The sequence below is a fragment of the Vanacampus margaritifer genome, chromosome 16, assembly GCF_051991255.1.
Source record: "Vanacampus margaritifer isolate UIUO_Vmar chromosome 16, RoL_Vmar_1.0, whole genome shotgun sequence".
Classification (NCBI taxonomy): Eukaryota; Metazoa; Chordata; class Actinopteri; order Syngnathiformes; family Syngnathidae; genus Vanacampus; species Vanacampus margaritifer.
The window spans coordinates 16,316,479-16,335,579 of NC_135447.1; the positions used below are offsets into that span (position 1 = coordinate 16,316,479).

At 41.8% G+C, this 19,101-nt stretch overlaps 1 protein-coding gene across 1 annotated transcript in view; it reads right to left on the reverse strand.

Annotated features, from left to right (window-relative positions):
* Positions 1-19,101, reverse strand: part of opcml (opioid binding protein/cell adhesion molecule-like) — a 163,778-nt gene that overhangs the window by 37,811 nt on the left and 106,866 nt on the right. The window lies entirely within an intron of this gene.

Genomic DNA, 19,101 nt, shown 5'->3' on the forward strand with positions numbered 1-19,101 from the left:
TTTTGGGTTTCGTCATAGCCCCGGGGAGGGTTCAGATGGACCCGGCTAAAACTAGGGCCGTGACGGAGTGGCCCACTCCTGTTAGCCGCAAGAAGGTTCAGCAGTTCCTCGGGTTCGCAAACTTCTACAGACGCTTCATCAGAGGGTTCAGCGCAATAGCTGCCCCTCTGCATGCCCTCACCTCCACTCTGGTGAGGTTCAGTTGGTCACCGGCGGCTGAAGCCGCTTTTGAAGCACTCAAACCTTTTGTCACAGCTCCGATCCTCATAGTACCAGATCCACAGCGGCAATTCATGGTGGAAGTAGATGCGTCCAATGAGGGGATCGGAGCTGTCCTGTCTCAACGCGCAGAGAAGGATGGAAAGATGCACCCCTGCGCATTCTTTTCACGACGATTATCCAAGGCCGAGCGGAACTATGACGTTGGGGACAAAGAACTTCTGGCCGTCAAGCTTGTTCTGGAAGAGTGGAGGCACTGGCTTGAGGGGGCAAAGCATCCATTCGTGGTCTGGACCGATCACAAGAACCTGAAATATATACGCAAAGCCAAGAGACTCAACTCACGCCAGGCCAGATGGGCACTGTTCTTCAACCGGTTTTCCTTCTCTCTCACTTACAGGCCGGGGTCTCAAAACGTCAAACCCAACGCCCTGTCCCGTCTCTACGATCCTGAGCCTGTAACTAAGGAACCAGAGACCATCCTTTCGCCGGACTGTGTGATTGGAGCCGTGACATGGCCAATCGAGAGGGAAGTGAAACAAGCCAACGGGGAGGCAACCCCACCAAAAGGGTGCCCGGCGAATAGACTATTTGTTCCAGAGCAGCTGCGCCCACAGCTGATCCATTGGGGTCACACCTCGCTTCTATCCTGTCATCCGGGAGTTCGACTGACAATTTACGCCATCTCCTGGCGTTTCTGGTGGCCTTCCATGGAGCCGGAGGTCCGGGAGTACATCGAGGCCTGCTCGGTATGTGCTCGAAACAAGATATCCACCAGATCACGCATGGGTCTGCTACAGCCTCTTCCCATTCCTTCTAGACCATGGGCAGAAATTTCCCTGGATTTTGTCACGGGACTTCCTCTCTCCAAAGGAAAGACCACCGTTCTCACAGTAGTTGACCGATTTTCTAAGATGGTCCGATTCTTAGCCTTGTCAAAGCTTCCCTCAGCCAAGGAAACAGCTGAGGTCATGATTAAACACGTTTTACGGGTTCCCTAGAGACATTGTGTCGGATCGGGGGACCCAGTTTGTGTCACGCTTTTGGAAGGAATTTTGCCGCCTAATAGGTGCCAAAGCCAGCCTAGCCTCAGGGTACCACCCTGAGGCTAACGGTCAGTCGGAACGTCTCAACCAGCAGCTGGAAACCGGTTTACGGTGCCTTGTATCTCAGAACCCGGCATCGTGGAGCAAACACCTGGTCTGGGTTGAGTTTGCCCATAACTCCCTGCCCACCTCTGCCACTGGACTCACCCCTTTCAAATGCGTTTTTGGATACGACCCTCCTTTTTTTTCTAACCTAGAGTCTGAGGCCTCTGTTCCCTCAGCCCATGCCTTGGTCCGTCGTTGCCATCGCGTCTGGGCAGCCGCTCGGCAGGTTCTGGAGCGCCAGAGGGACAGAGGCAAGCGAGCAGCGGATCGGAAAAGGAGACCTGCTCCAGTATACCAGCCAGGGAACAAAGTGTGGTTGTCAGCCAAACATCTGCATTTAAAGGTGCCATGCCAAAAGTTGGCGCCTCGGTTTGTGGAACCCATACCCCATCTCCAAGGTAATCAACCCGGCCGCGGTCCGTCTTCGCCTGCCTCGGTCCCTGCGTGTTCACCCAACGTTCCACGTAAGCCAAGTCAAGCCAGTCAAGGAGAGTTCTCTGGTTCCGGCTCCTACGCCCCCGCCGCCTCCTGTGATTGTGGATGGGGGGCCCGTCTACAAAGTCAAGCGATTGCTGGCCGTACGCAAGCGGGGCCGGGGCAGGCAGTTCTTGGTGGACTGGGAGGGGTATGGGCCCGAGGAAAGACAGTGGATACCTTCCCGCTTCATCATGGATGACTCTCTAATTGAAGACTTTTTTTAGGGATCATCCTGACCAGCCTGGGCCGTCAGGAGTCGGCCCTAGGGGGAGGGGTACTGTCACACTGCGGTGAGGGTGTCTTGTCATTTCCTGTTTTATTGTGAAAAGTCTGACTCCTCTCGTTTCAGGTCACTTGCCCTTCCTCGTGTGGTGTCTGTGTCAACCCTGATCCCTGATTGTTTCCACCTGTTCCCCATTACCCTCATGTGTTAAATAGTCTGCGTTTTCCCTGTCTTGTGCCGAAGTGTTTTCGTTTGAGCCACTGAAGCCTGCCATAGACCACAGCCTGGATACCCAATTGCCTTGTTGCCTTTATTGCCTTGTCTCGTGAGAGAAACTTTGTTTGTAATTTTGTACAGCTTAGTTTTGTTTAGTCATAGAGTGATTTTTGTTTTTGAATGTAGTTTTGAACTTCCTCCCTTTTGGAGCGCTTTCAGTTAATGTTTGTATAGTCTTTATTTTCTCCCTCTCATCGAAGAGCTTTTGTTTTGTTAATTAAAAGCTGCTTTACCCTCCACCTCTTCCTCTGCGTCTGAGTCCAAAAACAGCCTCGTTGTGTCATAAAGAAGCTTATTACTTTCAAATGCAAGTAAATAGTAATATGAAATATGTTACATTTTGGAAGTAACTTGCCCAACAATGGCAACTATAGATCCTGCAGGTCTGCAGCCAGGTACTCTTGGGCAGATGGGGAGAAGTTGAACTCAGAGGCGTAGCTTCCCATTAGGCAAGGCAAGCGATTCACACAACCCGCATATCCTTCATGAAAATTAACAGTCTCAAATTTCCTGAAGGGTTGTACGTGTGCCGCGGCTGACGCTTCTTGTGCAGTATAAGTACAAATGTTGTGCCGGTGAACCTATATGAGTGTATGAGCTGCAACAGGTGGATAAAAGTGTTAGGTGTGATAGAAGAGTTTCAGCTAAAATAAAAGTAAAGGTTTATAAAACTGTGGTGAGACTAGCAATGTTGTTTGGTCTGGAGACAGTTCCCCTGAGGAAAAAACAGGAGGCAGAGCTGGAGGTGGCAGAGATGAAGATGCTGAGGTTCTCTTTAGGAGTGACCAGGATGTATAGAATCAGGAATGAGTACATCAGAGGCACAGCACATGTTAGAGGCTTTGGAGATAAAGTCAGAGAGACCAGACTGAGATGGTTTGGACATGTCCAGAGGAAAGATAGTGAGTAAATTGGCAGAAGGATGCTGAGTTTCCAAAGGCCAGGCAGGAGGTCTAGAGGAGGTTTATGGATGTAGTTAATGAGTTAAAGCCGAAAGGAAAAGAAGAAGAGTGTATATGATGAGCGTATATTGTAGTGGTTAGCGTGGTCACCCTGAAAGTAGAAGGTTATGAGTTCCAGTTCCCCTGAGTTCTTTTTCTTTCTTTCTTTCTTCCTTCGAGACTGGCGAAGAAGCCGTTTTGTTTCAAATGTTGATTGAAGAATTGAACAATGAACATACATCCATTTTCCACTTTTAATGAAGACGCGGTTGCTGCATTTGAAAGACGCGGGGCAATAGTGGCGGACAGGGTGGGTGCATGCTCGCCCACCACCCCCGCTGCGGTAGCTATTCAGCAGTGAGCTGTTCCCAGCTGACCAGCTGTTAACTTTCAGTGCCAATAGCAATCTAGACCTTTCTCTGCATCATCTTTACCACCTTGTTTTGTCTGGTGTCAACCCCATAAGGAGTCTTACAACCTGTCTGTTGTACCTCCACTGAAATCTTTCATCGAGTTATTGCCTGCCAGTCAGCTGGCTATTAGCACATGAGAAGAGGTAGGACATTTTGGTAGCATCTTGTGGCATCACATAAGGGATTTTTTTTAAATACCATTATGTAGATTAGAATTAAGCCCAATACACATAGAAAAAATGTACTGTATGTGTAGAAAACTTAATTTTTTAAAATTGAAACCATTTTGAGCCAGTCAAGTATAGTACTGAACAAGATTTTTTTTTAACGGCTACTTTAGAAAAAAATAAAAAATAAAATAAATAATAATAATTTCCTTATACATTTATTCCTAGGAAGCAAATTATCCAAGGAATTCAACATGACAGTGGGAGTGTAATTAGCTGGCTTGTGATGCTTCAGCCTGATAATTGTACTTGATGATAATTAATAACGTTCCACTAGTGATGCATTCATGTGTGCCATCTTATGGCACCCCTGTGGCATTTGATAAAGCCTGCGTGAAGACGCTGGTTACACATGTGACATGAAAGCTAAAATGATGTGAACTGGGAATACATATAGCATTCAAGCTTCATCAAGTGTGTGGATGCCTTCATAAAATACAGCATGTATTGCAAATGATCTCATATCGGATTTAGTTGGGAGGATTTTAGGCAGCACTCAAAAGACATCACAAGCCATTAAATTTTCCTTTAGGGAGATGAGAACAGTTTATTGCATGGTTCATTAAAGAGTTTGCTCATTCGAAGCTTATAGAATAATATGAGGGAAGGCAAGTTGGTACCTACAAGCCATCAACAGAGTTGGCAAATCTAGGCCCATAAAGTAAAAACCCTGCCACAGTTTGGCTTTAGCCCCTCATGCTAGCTAGCTAGCTCCCTAGCAGGTAAACAAGTGCCCGGAGAGCTAACTAGCTAGTACCTAGGGCTAAAGCCAAACTGTGGCAGGGTTTTTACTTTCTGGACCTGGATTTGCCACCTCTGCCCGTCAATGTTTAGGGTGAAGTTTATGAGTTGATTTGTTCGGTGTTTTTAGTCCAATGATAATTATTTCTTCTTATTCGTCACATTGTAGTTTGAGGAAGTTGGAAGCATGCCAGGATTTTGTTTCAGAGATGCAGTTTGTCAGGATTGAGCAGGTGGCAGAGGAGAGGAGGAGTTGGACATCTTCGGCAATGGAACTGGACACCAAGGCACAGATTATGTGACCAAAAGGGAACAGGTACAGGATGATGGTACATTAATTTTCCTTTTGGGAAAATAAAGTGTTTGTGATTCTGAAGAAAAGGTGGACGGGGACAAGAACAGAAACTTCTAAAAAAAAAAAAAAAAAAACTTGGAGGGGGATTTTGTTTCAGAGATGCAGTTTGTCAGGATTGAGCAGGTGGCAGAGGAGAGGAGGAGTTGGACATCTTCGGCAATGGAACTGGACACCAAGGCACAGATTATGTGACCAAAAGGGAACAGGTACAGGATGATGGTATATTAATTTTCCTTTTGGGAAAATAAAGTGTTTGTGATTCTGAAGAAAAGATGGACGGGGACAAGAACAGAAACTTCAAAAAAAAAAAAAACTTGGAGGGGGGCAGCAATGGGGATTTGGAGTTGTTGGTGTGGATGAATTGGAGAGGTACGATCTGAACCAGGAGAGGAGGTGTCGGTGATGTTGAAGGGGTTCCAAGTTGGGTGAGAAGAATAGCATGATTTATGATGTCAAAAGCTGTGCTGAGGACGAGGAGGATGAGAATGTTGAAATTGCCACTATCAGGAGAGAGTGGGGTGGAATCCAGATTCAAAATTTTTATCTAGGTTATTGGTGGAGAGGTGATCTTTCAGTTGAGATGCCATAGCACATTCCAGTATTTTTTGGGATAAAAACTGTAGGTCGTAAATTGGCCTGGGATTTACTGGGATGTCCGGGTTTTGTCTTTTTGTTGTTGTTGTTTAATGGGGTTGATGCCAAGAAGTTTGAGAGATGATGGGAAAATAGCAGTTTATTGTTGTAGTGATTAATAGGGAATGAGCAGCAAGGCAGCCCTTGACAAAGCAGGTGGGATGCGGTCCAGGGTGCAGGTGGCAGTTTTCATTCCAGTGATAAGATTGGAGAGCTCAGTTGAGGTGACAGGGGTCAACTGTGATAAATGGGCAACATGGGGATAGGGGGATTTGATGAAATTGCTGTAGATACTGTCGATTTTTGTTACGAAGAATGACAGGAAGAAAATGTATTTTTCAAATGTAAATGACTGGTAAGTGTTGTCCACGGGGATGATTAGTTTGTTTATGGTGGAAAAGAGTGTCTTGGGGTTTTCTTGGGAGTCAGTCAATTTTTGCATGCTCTGGAAAAGACATCCTCGTATTACTGCAGATGTTCTTTGTCAACTTGGGAATGGACTGTGACATCAGTTTTGTTATTGAAGTTGCCGTATGTGGGTTTTCATTTGCTGACGCTTAGTGGTGTACTATGGAGCAGAGAGTGAAGGAGATTTTTTTTGTGTTTATAGGCCCAAGCTGGTGGATGAGAGAGTGTGGTTGTAGTAGACTGTGAGTTCTGAGGGATTTTGAGGGTGAATGGAAGAAAAGGTGGACATTTTTCATGTGATGGATGGCGAGAGATAGACTTCAATTTATAGAAATGGAAAGTAATGGTGCGTTTATGCTTAGGCAGGGGGACGGGATTGTTGATGGTCCTGGTGATGGATAAGTGGTCAGAAATGGCTAGGTCATTGTTGGAAAGATGTTGCAGATGGTGCAGAACTTCAGGTCTGCCTGTATGGTAGTGATGGGCATGACAGTTCTTTTAAGTGAACTGAATCTTTCGAATCAGTTTATTAAAAATTTGTTTTTGCCACCATTTTCATTGAGGGAATTCTCCAGCAAGCCATCCATCCCTCTGCTTCCACTGTCTGCATCCTGAGTTTTGTTTTTTGCCCTGCCTTATTGAATAAACTGTTATGTAACTGTTGTGGTGGCTAGCCTTCTCATGGGTTGGTGGGGGTCGTCCTGGGAGGCTCCTTAGGCTCCGAGTGTGGGAAGGCTTTACACTAGGGCTGGGGAAAAAAGTCGACCAAGTCGGTTGACATGCATTTTTGCGTCGACCAATTTTTGTGGTCGATGCAAAGCTATTTTAAAGGTAACATGAGCTTTGCGATGATAACAGCCATCCTGTAGATGGCCTAACACTGTATCAAAATATTTTTGGGGGAAATTCTGCCTTATTGTACAAATACAGGCTCCACAAGATGGTCTAACTGCAAAAACATAAATCTTAAGTAAGATATAATTTTTTAAATATAACCTAAATTATCTTATTTTGCTCTGACAAGTTATTTTTACTTAAAATAAGCTCATCAGACGAGATCGGCGGTGCAGGGGCGGCTTCCGCAGCTTTCACCAGCCGGTGCCGCAGGACCCGCCTTGCTGCCGAGCCAGCGAGCAGAAACGAGCCATTCCCTGCTCTCTTGTGAAAGTCCACTGCTGCCCATTGCCGACCAGCTTTCACGAGTATTATAATGAAGGTGGGGTTCAAAATTGTGAGGGTGGAGTTCACGCTGAGCTAGTGACGTATAAAACCGATCTGCTGAAAACAGCCCGTTTGAGAGTGCTGTTTGAGCTGTGTTGACACACACTGCCATCGACAAGGGAAACATGGGTTGTTTTCCTCACAACTCTGGGGACTTAGTCAGGATAGGGGAATGCATATTATGACCAGAAACCTAAAAAAAATAGCAATTTTCGTTTCAGGTCTCCTTTAATAATTAAAAATATATAAATATTTGCGGCACCTGGAAGTTGCTGGAACCTATATTTTTTGTTGCCACACGAACACTTATTGCTGACGGACTCCAAACCGCATTCATCAAAACACTACTTGTTTGTAGTCTCTTTTGACTGAAAAGGGAGAAGATTAGCATCGCTTCATGTCTGATGTTTGTAACAAAACAATCCATGACAAAATCACAAAATTAATAAGAGTTCTAATGAATTTATTAGAGCCAAACACACGTAAGATGGTGGCCCTATGTGCATCAGCAATAGGAAGGCGGTATCTACTAAGTAAAATTAAGAGCAAGACTCACACCACGTTTGTTTGTTTTTGCACTCCTCCAATTAGCGTGCAGGCTACACCACCAAAGTGTGCAATAACTGAGTCAAATTGACCCCGTTGGCCACAATGCACTTAACAGACGCAAGGAAGTTTGCAAACGCGGATGCTGGCGAAGCTTAGAGACGAACTCACTTCGCAATACCACTAGCTAAATTAACATTCACTAGTAGCATTATCAAGTAGGAAGCTACAATAAGCGAGTAATCATCACGTTTATAGATTTAAAAAGGAATGGAACCAAAGAAAAACATCAGGGTGACGGCGCGGGATCCTGGAGCATAATGCTGCATCAACGGCCGTTGTAGGCTTTAACAAATACGTATATAGGCTTAGAATACATATGATAAAGATAAAGCGCTATTTAAGTGCACTCCATTTACCATTTAATATTTTGATCATATTGGATTTTTCATATGTTGATCTATGAAGTGACTTTCAGGAAAAGTACAATAAGTGATTCAAGTTTATTTGGGGCTAATGCTAAGTGTTATTGTTCATCGTTTAGCATAGGCTGATTTTGTTGGTGTTTTTTTGGTTAAATTAAAAATATGCATATTTTTTTATTTTTACATTTATACTATTACACATAACTGCATATTTTATACATGTATGACGGCAAGCACTAGGTCTTGCTTTAGTGAACCATTTTAAAAAGGACTGCCTACCCCACAGCCTCTTTAGTGACATGTTTGTAGATGTTACTGTACATAGTGAATATTGCACTCCCAATAGCTGTCAGAAAAATCTAAATTCGACTTCTCCTAAAACTGTCCACCCCTATATGTTGCCCTGGGTTGTATTTCACAAAGCAGGATTAGTTAGAACCCTGAGTCAAAAAACCCTGAAATGTGGGAAACTCTGTGTCTTCCGTTTCAGAAAGGGAGGTAACTGAAACCAGAGGAAAAGAGGTGACTCTAGCCTGTTTCATAAAAAGAGGTCATTTAAGTTCTCGGTCAGTTACCGTAATAACACAGTCCATGAATCAAACCTAGTCTGTGGCAGGTTTTTCACAATGAACCTCGAGATTTTCTCTTTCCCTGCCTCCTTTCAGCCCTATTCTGACATTTCATTTCCTCATTTATAAAGTCTGCTGCGGCGAGTTTTTGCGTAAATACACTATAGTCTATAGCGTAAAGTCCACTTTTGTCACAAACATGACATGTCCTTTTTGACAATGACCCTATTGATGAAGGAGCCGCAATATTGCGCAGGGAATTAAATATTTTTTGCGATATTGTTATCAGACGTAGATATGCGCGTAGATATGCTGGCATTTCTGGACAGGTACAGTATCTTTTTGATACACCGATTCACATCAAATCCATCATCTACATCATACATAACTTAATTAGTTCTTACATTTGCAACAATCCTGGCGCTGCAGTCCTGCGCTCACATCACAGCATATATTGTGTATTGCGCTCCGCTTTTTTCTTATAACTGTTTGAATGTTTTCATATTTCATCTTAAATCAAGTGTGCTTCTCCCCCGCAGGATTGCACCTAAATGAAATGAATTAATGAGCTACAATTCAACAGGTTTCCCCTGTAATATTATTGTGATTGCAAAGGACTACAAATTTAAATTTACGCATTGACTCGAGCCGCAAGGTTCTCCCACGCCGCCTTCCTCTATGGTGAGCCACTGCGGTGTTGCACTTTTTTTCTAAATGTTGAAATTCGTTATATGATCGCATTAAGGTTTTCAGTTGAGAAGGGTTAAAAAAAAAGTGGAAGCAGAGGGCGGCGGCGCGCTTTGCGCTTCCCCGTTGCCATGGTGACTCGACGAATTGGGGCTCTATTGATCTGGACTTTTTAGTGTAGTGGCAACGCCAGGTGAAACTACTCTGCGTTGATATAACTACCTCAAATCAGCTGTCCTGGAACCGAAAACGCAGAGTTTCCTCTCTCAGTTTATATCAACTCACTGATCAGGGTTAGTCTTGGTGTTTGTTGAACATGCTTTGTGAAATGGACCCCTGAGCTTTTGCGTAATTGTCCTAATCAAAGAGTTCAAAATGTCTCTGGTCAGATGTCAGGTGCATAGTTGTTTGTGACCCACATTATCCCCAAGCAAAAAAAGAGAAAAAGCCTATTCACTGCCAACAGAGTACATTCCCTTTCCTGGCCCATTGTGTAACATTCTGACAGAATGGGGACGGTACAAGTTGATATATGGTGATAGCAAAATTTGCTTTCTCAGCACAGCAGAACAAACCAAATAACAGTAGCACTCAGTATTGTCTGTTTTGTTGGTGTGCTCATGTGCTGTGAACCGTTTTTAAACAATTGTGGTTTTGAATTAAATTTTTTAAATTTTTTTTTTAAACCATTAACATAGATTATAATGAAGTGGGGAACTAGGTTGTGGCTGAGACACGACACAAAGACTTTTCTTAATACAAAAGCCATTCAGAAAAAGAACAACATTATGCATGCTTCTGGATTACCAAACCTAAAATATAATGTAAATTATTCATCTTATCCAATAAAATACAGCCACATTATGCAGAGTGACTTTGAGATATCATTGAGTACAATGTTCTCCGTGAAATATCTTACCATCGGTTTATCATTTGACTGACATCAGGCAGCCTAATGAGTGCTTCCATTATCATATTTCTGAGTGCCCTCATCATGTCTTCATAAAATTTAGAATGCCATACTCAATAGAGCAACCTTAAAACAAACACACAGTCATGATATTAATTTGTACAAAAGGTCAAGATCTTTCCATAGCTATTTTTAGTCTACCCTTTCATGGTTATTCACTATTTCTGACTTTGACTTTCCAACACATACAATAAATTGGCAGAGTTGCCAACCTATAAAAAATCACTTCCTTAGCAATTAATCTGGATTTTCATATTTTTAAATGACAAAGGGACTACATGCGGGAGAGTGTTTATATATACGCTCATATAACATAAAAGCCACGACTGTACTAACCTCACTAAAGTCAAGGCATTGCAATTGCACAAATTAATATTAATGCTTCAAAGAATAAATCAATCACATTAATATCAGTGAAAGTTCAACAATGTGCATCGCACACACATACACGCGCACACAGATTTTTTTAAAGGCAGGACACCTACCATTTTCGTACTACTGGCCATTTGCCTGTGAACATATATTTTCAACGAGCGAAATACAATCAAATGGTTAAAAATATCACTCACCATTAGCTACACTTCAACGAGCCATGGCTATTTGTTCTCCAACGAGTAGTATTAAGTATGCAAGTAATGACATTGCAGTGCCATAACATTTATTTGATGGTAAATAATGTCGCCGTTAACACACGGTTGTTGTATGCCTTTTATTAGACATAATAGTCTGGTAATGAAACCTAAATTCACAAAAGTTCACAAAAAAACTTAACAAGAAAAAATAATTTATTTTAAAAAACACATTTTGCCCATTATTATTATTATTATTATTTTTAAATCAACTCAAATTGTCTAATATGGCCGTGTAAGATTTAGGAACACAACTTTAAGTGCAATAAGAGGCAGATACATTCTTATTTTATACATGGTCCATGGATAAACTAACAAGGTATTAATCGCTTAAAGTTGTGTTCCTAAAATCTAAACAGCAATGTTTGACATTTTGTGCAGCCTCGTGTTCATCTTCATCTATGATGTCATGCACTTAAGCTTGCACTGCATTTTGTATGTTGGCTTGTGGTGGCACAATGCCATGAAAAAGTATTTGCCCTCTTGTCAATTTTTTGGTTTTGTTTCCCCAAGTTAATGTTTAAGATAATCAAACAAATGGAAATATCAGACAAAAATATCATAAAATGCACTTTTTAAATAGTGATTTTGTCTGTTAAGATAACCCCCCCTTTCCTTGAAAATCATGATTTCACTCTGCCTAATCACATTTTTGGAAAGCTGAGTGGCCAGCCTATAGAAATTAACTTAAAAGCACAGCGATGACTCATCCAGGAGGTCCCAAAGGAACCCAAGACTACATCAAAAGAACTGCAGGCCTCCTTCGCTTCAGTCAATGTTTATGACTAAAAGTTGCAATAATGAAGCGACAAGGCAAACTTAACATCCATGGCAGAGTTCCAAGGTAAAAACCACAAAACAAAGAAAGAAAGAGAAAAACAAAGATGTATTTATTTTTTTTAAAGAGGAGGAAAAAAACAAATAAACTGAATTTCCAAAACTTTTGGGAGAGTATTCTATGGACTTACAAGACAAAAACTGAACTTTTTGTAAGGTGTGTGTCTCAATACATCTGTCATAAATGTCAAACGTGGTGGTGGCAGTGTAATGGTATGGGGCTCTGTGCTTTATAGGGTGCGACCTAATATCTCAATGGTACAACTAGAAAAAAAAAGAGGTCGCACCGGTGTGACTAGCTGTTTAAGATGGGAAAAAAGGCTTTGCAACACTAAAAAGCCTCAGTTTGGTTCACACATTAGGCCAATCGTACTGTACTCTAAACCATATGTCTCCTGCATGTTGTAGAGGTTTCCCTCATCCAACACACCTGATTCAAACAATCGGCTCATCAGCAAGCTCTGCAGAAACCTTATAATGATCCTGATCATTTGATTCAGGTGTGTTGGAGGAGAAAACCTCTAAAACATGCAGGACTGGGGCCATCAAGGCCCTGCGTTTGAGACCTATGGTCTAAACCAATCAGTGATAGTGAAGGACGGGGCTCCTCTCTGATTGGCCATGGTCCAGATACTCACATATTCATGTGTGCATGTGTACATCAATAATTAGCTTGTGTGCGGGAAGTAGTTTTGGGTTGTCAGCATTTACCTTTAACCCTACTTGGGAGGCCAGGTTTAGTATGTGGACAAAACACTTTATGTGAGTAGAAAGTCTTGCCTCGTCAGTGACAGCATTGTCAGTAACAGCTGTCCCCGTGCTTTTGTTGATCTGGTGCAATTCCCACTCATTTACAGCAGTTTTTAAAACTTGTGTGATGTTTGAACCAGTATGGGATTCACAAGAGTGGAGAAGCCCCTGAGTAAGGTCAGCCTTTGTTTTGCTGTAAAAGCAGGGAAAAATGAGGAAGAAAAATGTACCGATGATGGTACCTTGGCTCTAGTTTAGCTAACTAACCGCTTAAATCCCTTGCCTTCTACTGCAGAAAAACGGCTGCAAATCACTCGCTATGTATTCGGCGATGTACTGTATCTTATTTCCTGAGCCCGTGTGCTGTTGTGAGCCACCGTTGCCCAAAATGCCTGCTGTAGAGTTTGTTTTCCAGATGGAGCTTTCTTACTGTGGTGTGCTGACACTTTTCTGGGTGATGAAGTGACTTTGCCTGTTGCACGTATGATTCCATATTTGAGCGTGGCAGTATTTGCATGCTGCCTATCGTCGGTCGCTGAAAATAAAATGTTTTGACACATCAGATTTAACTCATTTGCTCCCAAAAACGTTAAATATTGCCATGGTCCCAAAAATGTATTTATACGTTTTGTTTTAACGTTTTTTTTAAATGCTATATACAGACTTACAGAGGGCTTTGATGCAGCTTCTGAACTGAAGAGAACGCTTAAAGCAATGGTAGAGCAGCAAAGTATAAGAGATCAACCAGGGCCATGTTGCAACAAGTTCATTTCCCGACTGTTTTAAACAGATTTGTGAATAATGATGAAACTTAAGCTATATTCTAATGCTAATTGCTGCAAAACGGAAACAGATTCCTGATGAAAGAAGAGACTCTAATCTTTCTTTTGGTAGGTTTTATGTTTTTATCGCAATAGAACACAATATTCTGTGGGCCTTGCAAAATATGTCAAAATCCAGTAAAACAGTCGGGAGCGAAGGTGGTTGCTCCAGTGAAAATGGCTGGGAGTGAATTAATTAAAAGTTCAAGAATCATTTGCAATCTCAATTTCTGAGGTTTTTTTCCATGCCACTCTCTGCCGCCATCTTGAATTATTGCATGGCTGCATGCATTTGAGTCTGGCGTTTTGTTATTTATCCAGGTTTCTGTAAAAATCAGTGCCTAGCATTCCCTGATTACATGTTTGGTGATAATCCTGGCTCTCAGCTCATCCAATTTATTGTCAAGCAATCGGATGTGGACTAGCAACAGGCAATGGTGGATGTGTAGCCAAGCAGGTAGGCCACCTCTGGTCTCTGTTGCAGCCTTGAGTATGTTGGCTACTTCGATCACTCGTGCTTGATGCTTGAGCAGCGTTCAGGCTGGGGTTAGTCAGGTCCCGTTGGAACAGAATGCTACAGTCAAGGAGGTCCAAATAAAACTAGTGGACTGGTGATCTTTTCCAAGTTCCAATAAACAGAAAAGCTTGTTGTCTAAATCTGACCTGCTGCAAGAAATTCAGGTGATTGTAAAATCTAGACAATGAAAACGGTATTCAAACATTTATAGTAAAGGAAGAAAGCTACACCAAAAATTAACGTAACCACTGAGCCACACTTCCACCGGTATAAAATTTCATTGAGTGGACATATACCCTGGCAAGCCGGAGGTGAATATGGTATGTCCAAGTCAAGTAGATCCTGGGCATCGATTTAATGTGATCATGCTTGCGTTGCTTTCAACAAGCTCTGCATAACATTCAGATGCACTTTCCGCTGCAACACCAACAACCATACTTTCACAGGTGTAAAATGTGTATTAGTACATTTGAACAGGTTAATATAAGTCCCATGTTAGCTTTATACATGATCCCCATCAAAGTTAAAGAGCACCTTACACTAGATCTCCATCAGATATCAAAATAATATGCTAAAAAAAATTACAAATAAACCATACAGCATAGATGAAGATAATAAGACTTGTAAGAACAAAACCCATTGACTCCATTAATTATGAAAGACGGGGAGGAAATTGGCACTGCTGCTTGCTTCTCCGAGCATGTGGTTATTAACTAAAGCCATTCATTTCATACCCGCAGTGCTGGACCAAATTACTTCATAGGAGGAGGTAGCAATGACAAATAATGAAATATTCTGTAACTAAAATGGTTGTGCACCATGTTGTGTGTTAACAATCTCTCTATTTATATATTTTCTGAAATTGTGTTAATTTTTTTTTGTAATCCTAATTTATGGAACGTGATCTGGAGTCAGCACCCGTTTTTGATTGTACTGACTTTTTGGGCTCCGTGTCTCCCAAAAGAGGGTTAGGGTTGGTAGATGTACTGAGCACTAAACTAATGCTTTCATAAACATAGCAGTAATGAGAAATTTAAAACAGGAGGAATCATCACGGTCTGTCTTCATTTGAGCTCTAGAACACGGCCAGCTATCAGTATTGGGACATGGTCACGTGTTAAAGCACAGCTACATCACTGATTAAAGGTGGGTGTCCACACTTTTTTTTTGTTTTACTTTCTCTTATATGTTATGTCTTATTAGTGGTGAAAATAAGTTTTATTTATTGTGCCGTGGTCTCATTTTTTATATTCCAAAAACCTGGCCTTTGAACGGGATGTGCAGACTTTATATTTCCACTGTACGACGCCCACCCCCAAATCCATCCTTAGACAGAACTGACTTCACTCACTTGTCCAACACATTCTAGAAAACTTTTATCAGTCAATTCTCATCAGTGATAATGAACCCGATTCCTTAGCAATAAAAGTTATGGTTCACATCAAGAATCACACAAGGTGGTGCTTTAATACCTCAATGTTTTCACATGACTTGTTGGCTATCATTTATAGAGAACGTCAAATTTGATGAAATCTCACCCTTTCTTTGGGAAACAACAAAACAGTATCCCAAGGAAGGATAATATCCTATTCTTCCCACATGAAAAACGAACAACAGTTAATTATACCTCTCTTATTAAAAATATAAAAGAGGACTTTAAACGTTTGAATAGTTTGCATCTTATTCCCTTAACTGGTCAATAATAATAATATTAATAATAGCAAATGAAAACCCTACTATATGTTAAACTGTACCTTCAGAGGCCCATTTTGGGATATTGCTGGCTAAACGGAGCAATAAGTTTGATAAATACTGTATCTGGTGTTTCCATTGTTGTGTCTAGTTCGTTTATTTGCCAAAATAATCACCCCTACTAAATGTAATGCACGGCGCCATGTTTGGACAGATGTGACGTCACATTGTTGACTGGGCTGTCCCTTGCACCTACCACTTGCTATTAAGTAATACACCAGATTGCTTGCCTATGGGTGTAAATCTGTCATCCAGACTCAGATATTTATTATTATTTTTATCCATTTATTTATTTGTTTATTTAAACGAAAATTATGTAACCTGACTCGTTCACAGACAGGCTTTCGCCTTCACATGCATTATTTATTATGCGCCGCAGCACCAGCCTGTCTGTCTGCTGAGTCGGCAAAATGGGCATCATCGGTGCCGGATTGACGGGCCTTCCGCCAGTATTGACTCTGGAAAATTGCGGGAATGACCTCAGATTGATTCAAATCTGACCAAGAAAATGCCGCGTTGAATTGTAGAGACAGCCGGGCCAAGGCGGCTGTCAACGCTGCTACGTCAAAGCTCCGCTTCTTGCAGGCAAGTATGGCTGCGCGCATTAGCTGTCATGGTGTCTCAAAAAATAGGTTCCGCAGGCTATTATAAGCTCTACAAATTAATTTACCTTTGATACAAACTTACCTATGTAAACCCCCCAGCCCAGAATTTTGTGTCTGTCTGTCCGTCCCTCCCTCCCTCTCTCTCGCTCTCTCTCTCTCTTTCTCTCTGTCTAAGATCTCTATGTGCTGCAATGCTACATCCAAGGTTCTTGTTTACATTAAGTAAACCAGATTCCTTATCTCTGGAGACAAAAGGCTTCTAAACGGAGGTATTTCATCATTATGGTGACATAAAGCCATTAATTAGAAAACATTATTTCTCCCGAGCATCCCATCCTCATTTAAGTTCCCCCAAAATGGATCCAGGTGTGAGAGGAAAAAGTCCATGTTATTAATGGTTTAATTCTGAGGGGGAAATAACACAGATTACTACTATGATTAATGAGGGGGGACATGAGAGCAAAAGCCATTCACTTTTAACAGTTTGCACCTGCCCGAGGTTTTGTCATGAGTTTTACCAACAAAATGCTCCAGATAAAACTTTGCTAAATGTGTTTTGTGTGCGCTTAATGTTTCAAGTTGATTTGTTATCAGATTTGAGGCAGTTGCTTAAAACAGTGTACTCCGATACAGTAGTTACCTGTCAAGGAATGTAAGTCTTTTGCCTCACGAACAGCTCTTAATTAAGTTTTTTTTTGTAGCCCTAAATTGTAACTTAATTCACCAAAAAATATATAATGTAATGTGTATTATATTATATGTATAGTCAAAATATTGTACTCAGGATAATACTGCGTTTGTAGAATAAGAACTAAACAGAATTATTCATCAACATTGGAGTGGGGCATGTTGGGCGAAATCATTATTATCAGCTGCAGACATGAAGTAGCTTTTAAGCTACAGTAGAGTGTTGCCTGCAAATAGAATTGTGTCAGCTGACAGAATGCAGCCAGCAATAGATTTACTCATTACACCATTGTAATGAATGTAATGTAAAGGCTAAGATGGAAAACATGAAGTATATATATATAGATATATATATATATATATAGATAGATAGAGGGAGAGAGACAGAGAGAGAGAGAGACAGAGACAATTCTGGCCACTGATGCTCCGTAATTAGGCTGTTACTGACAAATGATGTACATTTTTTCGCCGAAAACACTTATCAGTGGGTGTTTTACGCAAGGATCCTTGTATGGGATAGTGAGAGCCTAGCAAAAAACGAACTTCATTGTTTGCATCAACCATTATTATCAACCAGTATGACCTCAATATCGTGAATCGTGACTCGCAGAAGATTACATTTCACAGCGATTGTTTTTTCTTGTGTGCTTTGCTTTCATTTCTGATTACATGATGCAGAACAATCTTTGAGTAGCACTCAAGAGAGAAAATTCATATTCACATTCTTACTGATGAAATCTGCATTTAGAGCTTCTTCCACACTTTTTTTTTTATACTTATTGGTACAACTGTACTAGCCAGGAAATCCAGACTCACTTGCGGCTTTGCTGGTCAAACGTCCTATTAGTCGCATTTCTGAGGCGGGGCAAACCTGAGCTAACAGACAGTGGAATGAACCAATAAGCGAAGAGTGGAGTGACGTCAGAAAAGTGACTCGTTAAAGTCTTTTGTTTTTTTTGCGGAGAAAAAAATCCAACATCCGGCCGAAGAGAGACAGTAGTGAATGACTTATGTCGTTGTTGCGGGAAAAACTTGAAGAGTGAAGAGTAATGTTGTTTACGAAGACGACGTCACACAATTAGACACATTTTTTGTTTTGGGCCGGTACCGAATCGCTGTCAATGGACGCCTGTCCAGTGGCTTGCCAGGCTACAACCGTATGCGACACACGGTGGTATTTTTGCTGGAGAGGAAGAAAAGTAGCAATGCAAGATGGCCCCCACCGGCTTCACTTCTCGCATCAGCACGATTAGCGTCCATCCATCTTCTTAACCGCTTGTCTTCACAAGGGTCACTGGAGCCTATCCCAGCTGGCTTCGGGCAGTAGGCGGGGTACACCCTGAACTGGTTGCCAGCCAATCGCGGTTCACACAGAGACGAACAACCATACTCACAATCAGACCTATAGACAATTTGGAGTGTTCAATTAACCTGCCATGCACGTCTTTGGAATGTTAGAGGAAACCGGAGTACCCGGTGAAAACCCACGCAAGCACGGGGAGAACATGCAAACTCCACCCAGGAAGGCCGAAGCCCGGACTCGATCTCACGTCCTCTGCACTGGGAGGCGGACGTGCTAATTGTTATTATTATTATTACGTGTTATTATTATCATTATTATTTATTTCTTTATTTTCATCCGTGCTGTATCAGCCTGCAAATCCACCCCAGAGTCTGTGGTCGTTTTGAAGTTTTGAGCCAGGACAGTATGAGAGTGTTTTTATTTCACTTTCTTAACTCATGAGTTATGGTTGTACACACACGTTAGAGTCTGTTAGCATTGGGCTAGTCGCTAGCATCACGTTTACAGCGGCCAACTTGAATGACGTATGCGTGCTTCTTTTGTCAAGCACAGATCTATACAGTAACTAGATTAAGCATGCGCATGGTGATATGATAAGCGCAGGACTTTCATACTAGATGTAAGTCTGTGGATTAGTGGCGCTCACCAGAACAGCTTTTTTGGATCAGAAAACATGCATTGTCAAGCGTACTGAAATGCTGATGGTACGTTATTTGCA